The sequence below is a fragment of the Peromyscus eremicus genome, chromosome 1, assembly GCF_949786415.1.
Source record: "Peromyscus eremicus chromosome 1, PerEre_H2_v1, whole genome shotgun sequence".
Taxonomy (NCBI): Eukaryota; Metazoa; Chordata; class Mammalia; order Rodentia; family Cricetidae; genus Peromyscus; species Peromyscus eremicus.
In genome coordinates this window covers 101,121,340-101,133,974 of record NC_081416.1, presented here as the reverse complement: position 1 = coordinate 101,133,974, position 12,635 = coordinate 101,121,340, and positions in this window count along the sequence as shown.

Here is a 12,635-nt window from a genome sequence, read left to right as displayed (position 1 = left end):
AGATTGCATTCAGGCTAGTGACTTGTTTTCTGTCACCATAAAAAGGGCTTCCAGACCTGGAGCTTCCAGTTCTTAATTCTCCCGAGCCTCTAGACGTGAAGACATATGTGGTCACTTGACATCTTCACCAGAATGCCTGGTAGGGACCATCCATCATAGCATGCTCACCATACTGAGGTTGACTTCCATGCCCTGCCTAGGCCAGCTCTTTCTCAGTCATTCTTACCATGGCAAAGAGTAATTTTACTGCCCCAGTTGCTGAGGCTATAGCCAGAGTCACCTGATTTTCTTTGTTTTGTTTTGTTTTTCCCAGTCACATCTATCCATCACCGCGTCAGTTCCTTCTTCTAAATGTTTCCCCTTGGGGTGAAGAGATGGCTTGGCCGTTAAGAGTGTTTACTGTTCTTGCAGAGGATGCCGGTTCTATTCCCAGTTACCCATGCAGCCAAGTTCACAACCACCTGCAACTCCAGCTCCAGGGGATCTGACACCTCTGGCCTCGGCAGGCACCAGCAATCATATGCATGTACACATGTACACATATACGCACACACTCACACCCAAGAAAAAAATCTGACTCGGTAAAGGTAGAGATTGATTCAAAATGTATTACATGTGTTATTTTTTCTTCTATCTCTTCAACAAAATATCTGAGATGGGGCCGTGAGCAGCGGTGCTTGCCTTTAATACCACCACTCAGGTCTGAAAGTTCAAGGCCAGCCTGGTTTACATAACAAGTTCCAGACCTGCCAGGGCTACATAGTGAGACTCTGTCTCTAACAAACAAACAAACAAACAACCCAAAATTGAGAGAGAACGTTTGTAAAGAAAAGGCTTTTATCTCCAATAATCTAACAATCTCCACTAAGCTTACACCCCCTCCGAGAGAACCACTCCGTTACACAAGGAGCTTGGGAATAGTACATTCATCCAACCACAACACCATCAATCACAAAAAAAAAGTGTGTTCAAAGTGGTGTATTTTCATAAAATAAGATCAGTCCTGCTACTGTTACTCTGTAAGTGACCAAAACAAAGAGCAGAAAGAGCATGGTCAGCGTTCCTCCGTCCCTGCCCGTCACAGCTCCTTCCCTGACCACAGTCTACTGCCATCCTTGTCTCTGCTTTTTTCTTTTTTCCTTCTAGATTTATGCTTCTTCATGGGTGGCCCAGGCTAGCCTCAAACTTACTATCCAGCCAAGGTTGACCTTGAGTTTCTAATCCTCCAATTTCACCTCCTCAGTGATGGGATCACAGACATGCACAACCACACTTGGTTTTTGCACATAGCAGATGGAACCCGGGCTTCATGCATGATGGGCAAGCACCCTACCAACTGAGGCTCACCCCAAGACCACCACTTTTTTGCTTGTTTGTTTTTCAAGACAGGATTTCTTTGTGTAGCTCTGGCTGTCCTGGAACTCCCTCTGTAGACTAGGGTGGCCTCTAACTCAGAGATCTGCCTGCCTCTACCTCCTGAGTGCTGGAATTAAAGGCATGTGCCACCACCACCTGGCCATGCCTTACTTTTAATTGAAAAAAAAATCCCACATAATATATTCTGATCACAATTTTCCCTTTCCGTACTTCCCCCAGATCGTCTTTGCCTCCCTACCCACCCAACTATACATCTTTTATTTTTCTCTCACTTTAAAAAAAACAAAAAACAAGAAACACACACACAAAATCTGAAACCAAAAGACCAATAAAAAAATTGCAAACAAAATAATATGAGACAAAAGTCTCCGAAAATACCATTGAGCTCATTTTGTGTTGGCCATTTATTCCTGGGCATGGGGAACGCCCTGAAGTGTGGTAAATATGCCCAGTGAGACTCCATTAAGAAAGACGAGTATTTCCTTTGTCATTGGGTACCAGTTACAGACAGGATCTTGGTTAGGAGTAGGAGCCTGTGTCCACTTCCCATCTCAGTCCTTGAACCCCAACATCACTGTTTTTAAATTTAATTTTTGACCTTCTTGTTGTTGTTGTTTTGTTTGTTTTCCAAAATAAGGTTTATCTGTGTAACAGCCCTGGCTGTCCTGGAGCTTGCTTTGTACATTAGGCTGGCCTTGAACTCACAGAAATACTCCTGCTTCTGCCTCTTGAGTGGTGGCATTAAAGTAGTATGCCACCACCGACGGCTTGCCTATTTATTTATTTATTTAGGCAGTGTCTCATGAGCCCAGGTGATCTTAAACCCAGAGCTAATGATGACTCTGATCTTCCTGCCTCCACCACCCAGGCACTAGGACCATAGCTTGCACCGTGCCCCCCCCCCCAGCCTTGTGTCGGTTTTTGAACTTTATAAAAGAGGAATTATGCAGTAGGTACTCTTTGGAGACTGGGTTACTTGGCTTAAAACTGTATATTTGAGTCACCCACATTGTATGTTGGTAGGGTACTTCTTACTGTATAGTATTTCATGGTGTGACTATTCTGGCTTATCTATTTTATGCCTATTGTGGGTTGTGTTTCTATGGACATTCTTACACATAGTTTTAAAATTTTCATTACTTCATTTATTTTTTGTGTGTGTTGCTGTGGTTGGTACATGCATACTACAGCACATGTGTGGAGGTCAGAGGACAACTCTATAGAATCAGTCTTCTCTTCCACCTTCACATGGGTTCTCTTCTGATAGGAATTCCAGCCATGCCCCCATGATCACGCATGCCTTGGTGGGACACTTAGTCATTTCTGCTTAGTCATTTCCGGATTATACGTCCCACATAACCAATGTGCTGTGTGGTCACGTAAATCTCATGCGGCGTGACCACGTGATCTATGCACTTGCGTGGAGTAGCCACATGGGCCTGTGTGCTCATGCACAGGATGGTCCTTAAAAGGCGGACCCCATGTCCCACCCCCCTTCCCTCAAGTGTCCTTTCAGCAGGCCTGACCACATCTATCCCTCCTCCCTTCTTCAATAAAACTCTTGCTAGCGGGTTCTGTCATGTTTCGTGACTTTTCTTCGCAGGGTAAGAGTACCGCCAAAACCATCATCTTCCACCTTTACACAGGTTCTGGGGTTAAATCCAGGTCCAGGCTCAGCAACATGCTCCTCTCTCTGCTGAGCCGTCTTGCCGACCCCTTGTACACCCTGTAGTGCACTTTCTTGTCCACTTCTGTGTGGCATGTGCCTGGGAATGGAGTTGGTGGATCATGGCACAGAGCTACATGATTTTCTGAGGTGGGGACACCAGCATAATATGAGTTTTCAGGTTGCTACTGATCTGGTCTTTCTCAGTGCTGTGACTGTTTTGTTTTTATGGTGCTGGGATCGAACCCAGGACCTTGCCTATGCTAGGCAAGCACTCTACCACTGTGCTATATCCCCAATGCGCTGTAACCATGTTGATGAATGTTCTTTTCTGTGCTCGTAGTAACATTTCCCTAACAACTAGTAAGGTTTAGCATGTTGCAGTATGCTTTCTGGCCATTTGGGTATCATTTTCTGGGGATTTCTTGTTCCAGCTGTTGGTTGATAGAAATGTCACAAACATTAAAGCCATTTTCTGCACAGCTAGCTTCTACAGAAGATAACCCTCACTTCCGTGTTTGGGAATATTATTCTAAGGTGTGTTACTTTTGTTTATACTGCATTTGTTTAACTCTGTGAAGCTGTGTTACTGTGCCTGTCTAAAACATCTGATGATCTAATAAAGAACTGGCCAATAGCAAGGCAGGAGAAAGGATAGGCGGGGCTGGCAGGCAGAGAGAATATATAGAGGGAGAAATCTGGGAAGAGGAAGATCAAGGAGCCAGAGAAGGAGGGGGACATCGGGGGCCAGCCACCCAGCTACACAGCAAGCCGCAGAGTAAGAAACAAAGAAAGGTATACAGGAATAGAAAAGGGAAAGCCCAGAGGCAAAAGATAGATGGGATAATTTAAGAAAAGCTGGCTAGAAACAAGCCAAGTTAAGGCCGGGCATTCATAAGTAATAATAAGCCTCAGTGTGTGATTTATTTGGGCGTTGGGTGGCGGACCCCCAAAAGAGTAAAAAACAAACAACAACACTTCCGGTGGCTTCAGCCTCACTTTTCCATTCCCTCCCACAGTCTCAAAATATCCAGCCATCTCCCCAAAGCCCTGTAGACTTTTAAAAATGCACTTATGGTAACACAGACTGTAAATCTCCCCATTTTTGGCTTGTCTTTTTTATATTATTTGATGAACAAATACATACAGTTTTATTGTGTTCACATGAATCATCTTTCATTAGACAGATATTATTTGGTCAGATACTGGAAATCTTTTCCTATTTCTGTTTTCCAATAAGAATTAGATTTTACAGGGCATGGTGGTACAGGGCTTTCAATCCAGCACTTGGGAGGCAGAGTTTTGAGTATGAATAGGTACCAGAAGTTGCTAAATATGTTTTAATCATGTCGTGCCCGACCTCTTTTTTTTTTTTCCTTTTGATATAGTGGATTTTTTTTTTGAGGCATTACCATTCCTCTTCAGGTCCCAATATCACAGGTGTGCTAATTTTTTTCTTTTGTTCTCTCTCTCTCTCTCTCTCTCTCTCTCTCTCTCTCTCTCTCTCTCTCCCCTCTCCCTCTCTCTCCCTTCAGAGTCTATATCCCTGGCTGTTCTGGAACTTGGAACTTGGTATGTAGACCAGGCTGGCCCTGAACTCACGGAGATCAACCTGTTGTACTGCGATTAAAGGCGTCTGCCACAGTCTGGTTTCCGGACTGATTTTTAAAGCAGAGTTAAGGTTCCACTTCAGTCCTTATTCATTAAAATCCAGCATTTCCTTTGTCCTTTATCACACTTTCCATTGCCTGACTAGAACAGCACCCCACCCCACCCTGAAAATTCCATAAAAGCCCCAGGCTCAAAAACCTAATGAAAGGAGAGGGCAGGTAGAGGGGAAATTGGAAGAGAGGAGTCAGCGAGAGCTGCTCCCTCTGGTGGTCATTATGAGAACCTGCAGGCAGAAGGACTTCGAAGGCAGGGCAGATGACGTCTCACAATCAGGAGCCCAGAGTTAGGCTTGGATGTTGGCTGACTAGTCCCACCTTGCCGGCTTTGCCTGGAGAAGAGCTGTCTGTTCTCTGTCAGGATGGAGGATTCTGAGCTTCTGCCCTGAGTGTCAGGTACTATGAGGATGAGATGTTACCTCATCTTCAGAGGGAGAAGCAATCCCAAAGGTGTAAATCAGCTTACCACAGAAATGACACTTTTCTTTGCCTTTTGTTTGTTCTAATGAGATCATTATGAACCCACTAGGTTCAGACAATTTCTCTTCCTCACACAGGTGGCCTTCCTCCTTATATGGGTGACCACCCCAAGTTCACAGTTCCAGACAGGCAGTTGTGTTCTTTGCTTGGACATTACAAGGAATTCCAAACCAGCATGGCCAACGTGAACTCCGCCCTCTCTCCCCACTGATGCCAGGACCACGGTACTTCTCCTCACTTTGACATTGTAAGGTGAACTCCTCTGAGGCAGCAAACAGGAATCTCTAACCCAGGGACCTCTGTTCACCTCCCGCTGGGAAATGTGTTCACTAAAGGGGGAAATGCCAAGCTGAGGCGCTCTCGCCCACTTCAACCTTTCTGAGAGCTGAAGGAAGTAGTTACTCTCCTGAGGGTCCCTTTCTGCACGCTGCACAGCCCATGCAGCAGGCTGGCCGGTGCAGCCATGTCCACACTGTATGGTAGGATGCTGTTAGTAAGGCTCTGTGATGAGTTAGGATTAAAGCTGGAGAGCACGGCATGGTAGGGGCTTTGAGAAGTCTATCTCTAATGAGCCTTCAGTGCTGTTCAACCTGGCTGTTTCTAACCCTGCTTGTCTAACTGTTAGAACATAACCAGTGGGCCAAGCCTTACAGCTCTCAGGGCTGAATGCAGTTCTTCCTGCCCTGATAATGATGCATTTGCTGGACATAAATGGAAGGATAAACATCCCCATCCCCACCCAAGACAGTCATATCTTAACCCCCGGAACCGTGAACAATGCTTTGTATACAGTAAGAGATATATACAGCAGGTATGACTGAAGGAGAGTCTGAAGTCACCTCACGTGACCCCCTACTTGGTTGTCTGATGTAATCACAAGGATCCTTGTAAGAGAGTGACACGGACCAGAAGCATGGAAGGCGGCTACATGGAGATGGACAAGAGACACTTTGGAAGATGCTCTTTGAATATAAGGGAGGGACCACACCAAGAGACCGAAGGTGATCTGGCCTCTCACGGAGCATCCAGCAGAGCCCACCTTGCTGACACACATTTAAGCTTGATGTGACACCGTTTCCTCGTTGCTATGACAGAATACCCAAACAAAAGCACCTCAATATGGAAGGGTGTATGCTGACTCAGGGTTAGGGGTATATTCCACCATGGAGGGGGAGGCATGGTGTGGGAACAGCAGGCATCTGGCCACATTATGTCCACAGTCAGGAAGCAGACACACACACACACAGACACACACACACACACACACACACACACACACACACACGGAGGCCTCTGCTCGGCTGGCTTTCTCCATTGTCCTTTTCCTGCAGCCTGTGATCTGAGCTCCTGGGGAACGGCACCATCTAGCTCTGGGGGAGGTTTCCTTCTCAGTGAAAGCCCTCTGGAAATGCTTCGTAGACACTCCCAGAGGCTTCTTTCCTAAAGATTCTAAATCCAGTCAAGTTCACAGTCCGCATTAACTATTACACTGACTTCCAGACTCCATAGGTATCAATTTCTGTTGTCTGAGGGTGTCTTGACACAGCAGGCTGGGACAATTACAGCCCTCCACCCCCACCCCAGGCTCAGTTCCCTACCGTTTGTCTCTTCCCCAGCTAGTGACCAGATCTCTTTGTACCAGACCCTCCCCACCTTTTTGAGACAGTGTCTCACTCCATAGCCCTGGCTGGCCTGGAACTCACTATATAGATCGATCTAGGCTCAAACTCACAGAGATGCCCCTGTCTCTGCTTCCTGAGCGCTGGGTATTAAAGGTGCCCAGGTGCACTACCATGCCCAGCTATGTTTGAGAACCAAACATCGCTTCCTCTGGAGCCTGCTGCACTCATCCAGTGGGAGAGGAGAGGCCTGACTTTTTAAAGTGGAGAGCTCTGCCCACCTCCCTGGACCTGCCTCACTGCCAATAGACCGGGAGCATCCTCAGAAGTTTGGTGGGTGGGATAAGCGAGCGATGTATGCAGCGGCACAAGGATGTGCCTTGTAGGCCTCCAGGGAAAGAAATCTGTGCTCGGCTGGGCCTGACAATGCCCTCCTCCTCTGTGCCCTGAATCTTGGGCTCATCTTTTGATACCAAAAGGTCACTTTAAGTCACGGGCAGGTCTCTTCAGATACCCTATAAACCTTCCAAGCCTTCAATGCCCCAAACTGACATTTTCTGTCTTTGTACTTCTTGGCTCTGGGTGACCCCACCACCCACCTGCCCCTCAACCCAGGGCTCTGGGGCAGGAGACCCAAACTCCTCCTTCCTTACCTCTTATTCGGTTCTTTTTTTAGGGGTGCACATGTTCAGACGTATGCCCATGTGTGCATCAGTACGGAGTCCAGAGTTTGTCTCTGCCTCTCTAGCCCTGGAATTGCAGGGGTGCACTGCTGTGCCCAGCTCTGTATGTGGGTGCTGGGGGTCTGAACTCAGGTAATCGTGCTTACACAGCAAGCGTTTTACTCACTCAGGCATCTCCTTGGCACCCCCACTTCTAGTCCTTTAGAAAGTCCAGTTATTTCCACCAAAGGTATAGCTCTCAAATCCATCTCCAGTCTCCCCAGTCCATGCTGTCTTCCACCTGAGCACTTCCTTCCTGGCCTCTCACCCTTACTCTATCAGTCTTCACTTCCCATCCATCCCCTCCTCCACAGCGGAAGTCACTGGCGTTCCTGGAACCGATTTCTAACCGTGTTGCTCTCTTGCTCAGGCAGGGTTTGTTCCTGTGTGCAGCCCGTGGGGCCCCCTTACCTTTGGACCTCGTCAGTGTTTCTTAAGAGACCACAGTTACTGATGGAAATGGCCCAGCATCACCCCAGCTGCTCAGTTGTGACACTCAGTCCCATTTCCCTTTAGAGCCAACTGCCGTGACCCTAAGGGACCTCATTCTGCCAGGCTAGAAGAGTTCTCTTGAGGCCTTCTGGGACCGGAGGTCCATCTTCATCGTAACGAGCATTATAAATGGACTATAAACGTTTTAAAAGGGTTTTTATTATCTCCAGTTTGGGGAAGAGTATATTACTCATTCTGTTTTTTTGAAACTTGAACTTGTGTATAACAGTTGAGTTGAAGTTGACCTGGCTTCCTCTTGATTAGTTGGCATAAAACTGTACTGAGGCTGGAGAAATGACTCAGATGTTCACAGGGTTTGCTGTTCTGGTACAGACCTTAGGTTCAGTTTCCAGCCCCCACGTGGTGGCTCACGGTTGACTGTACTCCAATTCCAGGGTCCAGTACTCCCTTCTGGCCTCTGAGGGCACTAGACACTCATATGGTATACATGCCATATATACATCACATATACATAACATAAAAATAAATAATTTTTAATAATTTATTTTATTTTATGTGCATCGATGTTTTGCCTACATATATGCTTGTGTGAGGGTGTTGGATTCCCCCAGAACTGAAGTTGCAAAGAGTTGTGAGCTGCCATGTGAGTGTTAGGAATTGACCCCAGATCCTCGGGAAGAGCAACCGGTGCTCTTAACTGCTGAACCATCTCTCCAGCCCCATAAACAAGTCTTTTTAAAAACCCTGCACTTGTAGACATTTATTTAAACATTTAATCATTTATTTGGGGGTACGGGAACATATTGTATGTGTTTACATGTTTGTGTGTGTGCATGTGTGAGCACATGCATGTGGAGACCAGAAGCCATTGTGGGGTATCTTGGTTTTTGTAGGTTTTCTTAGCCTGTGTGCCCCTTCCCCTCACTGGGGTTACTGCGGTGCCAGACTTTTGATGTGAGTGTTGGGGACCCAAACTCAGGTCCCTACGCTTGCAGAGTAAGCACTTATAGACTGAGGCAACTTCTCCTCCAAATGTGTGTTTATTTCAATGCCGCTGTTTTCTGATCCCATCTTGGAACCAATACATTCTTCTGAAGGCTTAAACAATTCAAGTGTAGGGTTTTTTGTTTGTTTGTTTGTTTGTTTGTTTATTAAAGACAGGGTCTCTCTATGTAGCTCTAGCTATCCTGGAACTCTCATGCAGACTAGGCTGGCCTCAAACACCCAGAGATCTATCTGTTTGCCTCTGAGTGCTGGAATTAAAGACGTGAGCCGCTATTCTCTGTGTAAGTCCTTGAAAACCTCCTAAATTTGAGGGTAGACAGCAATTAAAGCATCTTGAGTCTCTTGAAGATCTTAGGGCTTTGTTATAGCACAGCCGGTGGCTGGGAGAGGAGGGGTCCCAGCACCTCACTTCCTTGGTCATCAAGGTCATTCCTGCTGTGCCCTAAAGGTTCTGAGGAGGAGAACAGAGGGGACAGAGGTTTGGTCCCTGCCCTGGGGGCGCTTGGGAAATTCTCGGCTTCTACAGCCTGTACTGCCTGTTGCCTCCTGGTGCCACTCTGAGGTCACCTCTCCATGACTGAGTGATGCTGACTCCAGCTTTCTTCAACTTTGTCTCCTCAGTGAACTCAGAGGCCAGAAGCACAGGCTCTTGCAGACTTTGGTCTCATTTTCAGTGTCCCAAACTCCCAGAGCTGTGGGCTGTGGTGAGTGGCCGCGGTGGAGTCAGAAGGCGTGGGCTCGTGTGATAAGCAGCGGTTTCCTCTCCTCCACGTATTTTTAGTCCACAGTCTGCTCAGCCACCACGACTCTCAGTCTGGACAGATCCCTTCCCCACTTCCCTGGTTCCTGGCATGAGGACACCCGGGGGTCTGATCCTATGTGAGAAAGACAGGAGGCCTGTTTTCTTCACGGCTGATGGATGCTGGGGCCTCTACCGGGTGGTGTTCTCACTCTGCCTCCTGTCGGAGGTGTTTCTCCGTTCTCAACAGCCCCTGCTCTCCCTCCACTATCCCCGAGTCTCTAGTCTAGTGTCCCATGTCTTTCTGCAGAGGTGCAGAAGGCTGAATGTATACCCTCTGGGCTGGGTTCAAGGCCTCGCTCTCTGGCAGTCACCAATGCAAACTGACTAAAGAAAAACTCCTTCCCTGGCCATCCCACTTGACCTGACGACTTAAGCCCAAAGAGAAGGCTTATATTTTAAAATAGAATAAAAAACTTAATTTGAACACTCATCATGAAACAGTCTATGTCAGCAACCCAGTTTTGATGGATTGCCACTGATGTATTTTCCTTACAGGAAGTGGATGGCTGGTGTCCAGTTTCTGTTCAAACTGTAGTCATCCTGCAAAGATGGCAGCACAAACTTGGCCTGGCCTCTGTCCACCAATTTGCATGTGCTGCTCACATAACCATGGACAATGCTTCTGGGCTTGATAAGTAGGGAGCAGGGTCTCTAAAGAATTTTCCAGATGCCATCCTCATAAGGAGTGCCACCACCATCATTATCATCATCTCCATCACCACCATCATCACCATCACCACCATCATCTCCATCACCACCATCATCTCCATCACCGACATCATCACCATCACCACCATCATCTCCATCACCACCATCATCAGCATCACCACCATCATTATCATCATCTCCATCACCACCATCATCTCCATCACCACCATCATCTCCATCACCACCATCATCTCCATCACCACCATCATCACCATCACCACCATCATCTCCATCACCGACATCATCACCATCACCACCATCATCTCCATCACCACCATCATCAGCATCACCACCATCATTATCATCATCTCCATCACCACCATCATCTCCATCACCACCATCATCTCCATCACCACCATCATCTCCATCACCGACATCATCACCATCACCACCATCATCTCCATCACCACCATCATCAGCATCACCACCATCATTATCATCATCTCCATCACCACCATCATCTCCATCACCACCATCATCTCCATCACCACCATCATCTCCATCACCACCATCATCACCATCACCACCATCATCTCCATCACCAACATCATCACCATCACCACCATCATCTCCATCACCGACATCATCACCATCACCACCATCATCTCCATCACCACCATCATCAGCATCACCACCATCATCTCCATCACCGACATCATCAGCATCACCACCACCACTGTCATCACTACCTGCTGTAGAATATTATTTTAAGGTGTGTTACTTTTGTTTATGTTGCCTTTGTTTAACCCTGTGAACCTGTGTTGCTGTGCCTGTGTAACACACCTGATGGTCTAATAAAGAGCTAAACGGCCAATAGCGAGGCAGGAGAAAGGATAGGCGGGGCTGGCAGGCAGAGAGGATAAACAGGAGAAATCTGGGAGGAGAGGACATCTAGGAGTGAGAGAAGGGGGAGGACTCCAGGGGCCAGCCACCCGTCTACACAGCAAGCCACAGAGTAAGAGTAAGATTTACAGAAGTGAGAGAATGGGAAAAGCCCAGAGGCAAAAGACAGACAGGTTAATTTAAAGTTAAGAAAAACTGGCAAGAAACAAGCCAAGCTAAGGCCGGGCATTCATAATTAAGAATAAGCTTCCGTGTGTGGTTGATTTGGGAGCTGGGTGGTGGGCCCCCCAAAAGAGAAAAAAGCAAACAACAGCAACTACCACCATCACCACCACTACTATCATGATCATCATCAACACCACCACCACCATCAATACCATTATTACCACCATTACCATCTCCATCACCACCACCATCATCACCATCCCTACCACCAAAGTTATTATCATCCCTACTCCTGCCATCATCATCTCCATCATCCCTACCATCATCACCACCACCACTATCATCACCATCACTACCACCATCATTACCACCTGTGGTGGTTTGAATAGGCATGGCCCCAAGGGACTCGTGTATTTGAATGCTTAGCCCATAGGGAGTGGCACTATTAGGAGATGTAGCCTTGTTGGAGTAGGTGTGGCATTGTTGGAGGAAGTGTGTCACTGTGGGGGCGGGCTTTGAGGTCTCCTTTGCTCAAGCTATGCCCAGTGTGGTACACAGTCTCCTTCCGCTGCCTGTGGATGAAGATGTAGAACTCTCAGCTCCTTCTCCAGCACCACATCTGCTTGCACGCCACCATACTTTTTGCCATGACGATAATGGATTGAACCCCTGAAACTGTAAGCCATCCTCAGTTAAATGTTTTTTCTTTATAAGAGTTGCCATGGTCATGGTGTCTCTTCACAGCAATAAAACTCAACTAAGACACCACCATCACCATCTCCATCACCCCCACCATTATCACTACCACTATCATCAAAATTATTACCATTCTTACCCTTGCCATAATCATCTCCATTATCCGCCATCACTCCCTCATCTCTTTAATCCCCACCATCACCATCCCACCCCATCTCATCTTCACCATGGCCACCACACCCACTAGAACAGGCGGGGGAAGACATGCATTAACCAAAGTGTAAGAGTAGCTTTCAAATCTGTGTGGTCAACCCCTTCATTCCCTCTGTCCTGTCTCCAAAGATTTACCGGGATGTCTCACTTGGCTTCTTTGCTGTCGTTAAACTTGTTCAGAGCCGAACTCTGTGCTAACTGACACCCTTTCCTGTCTTT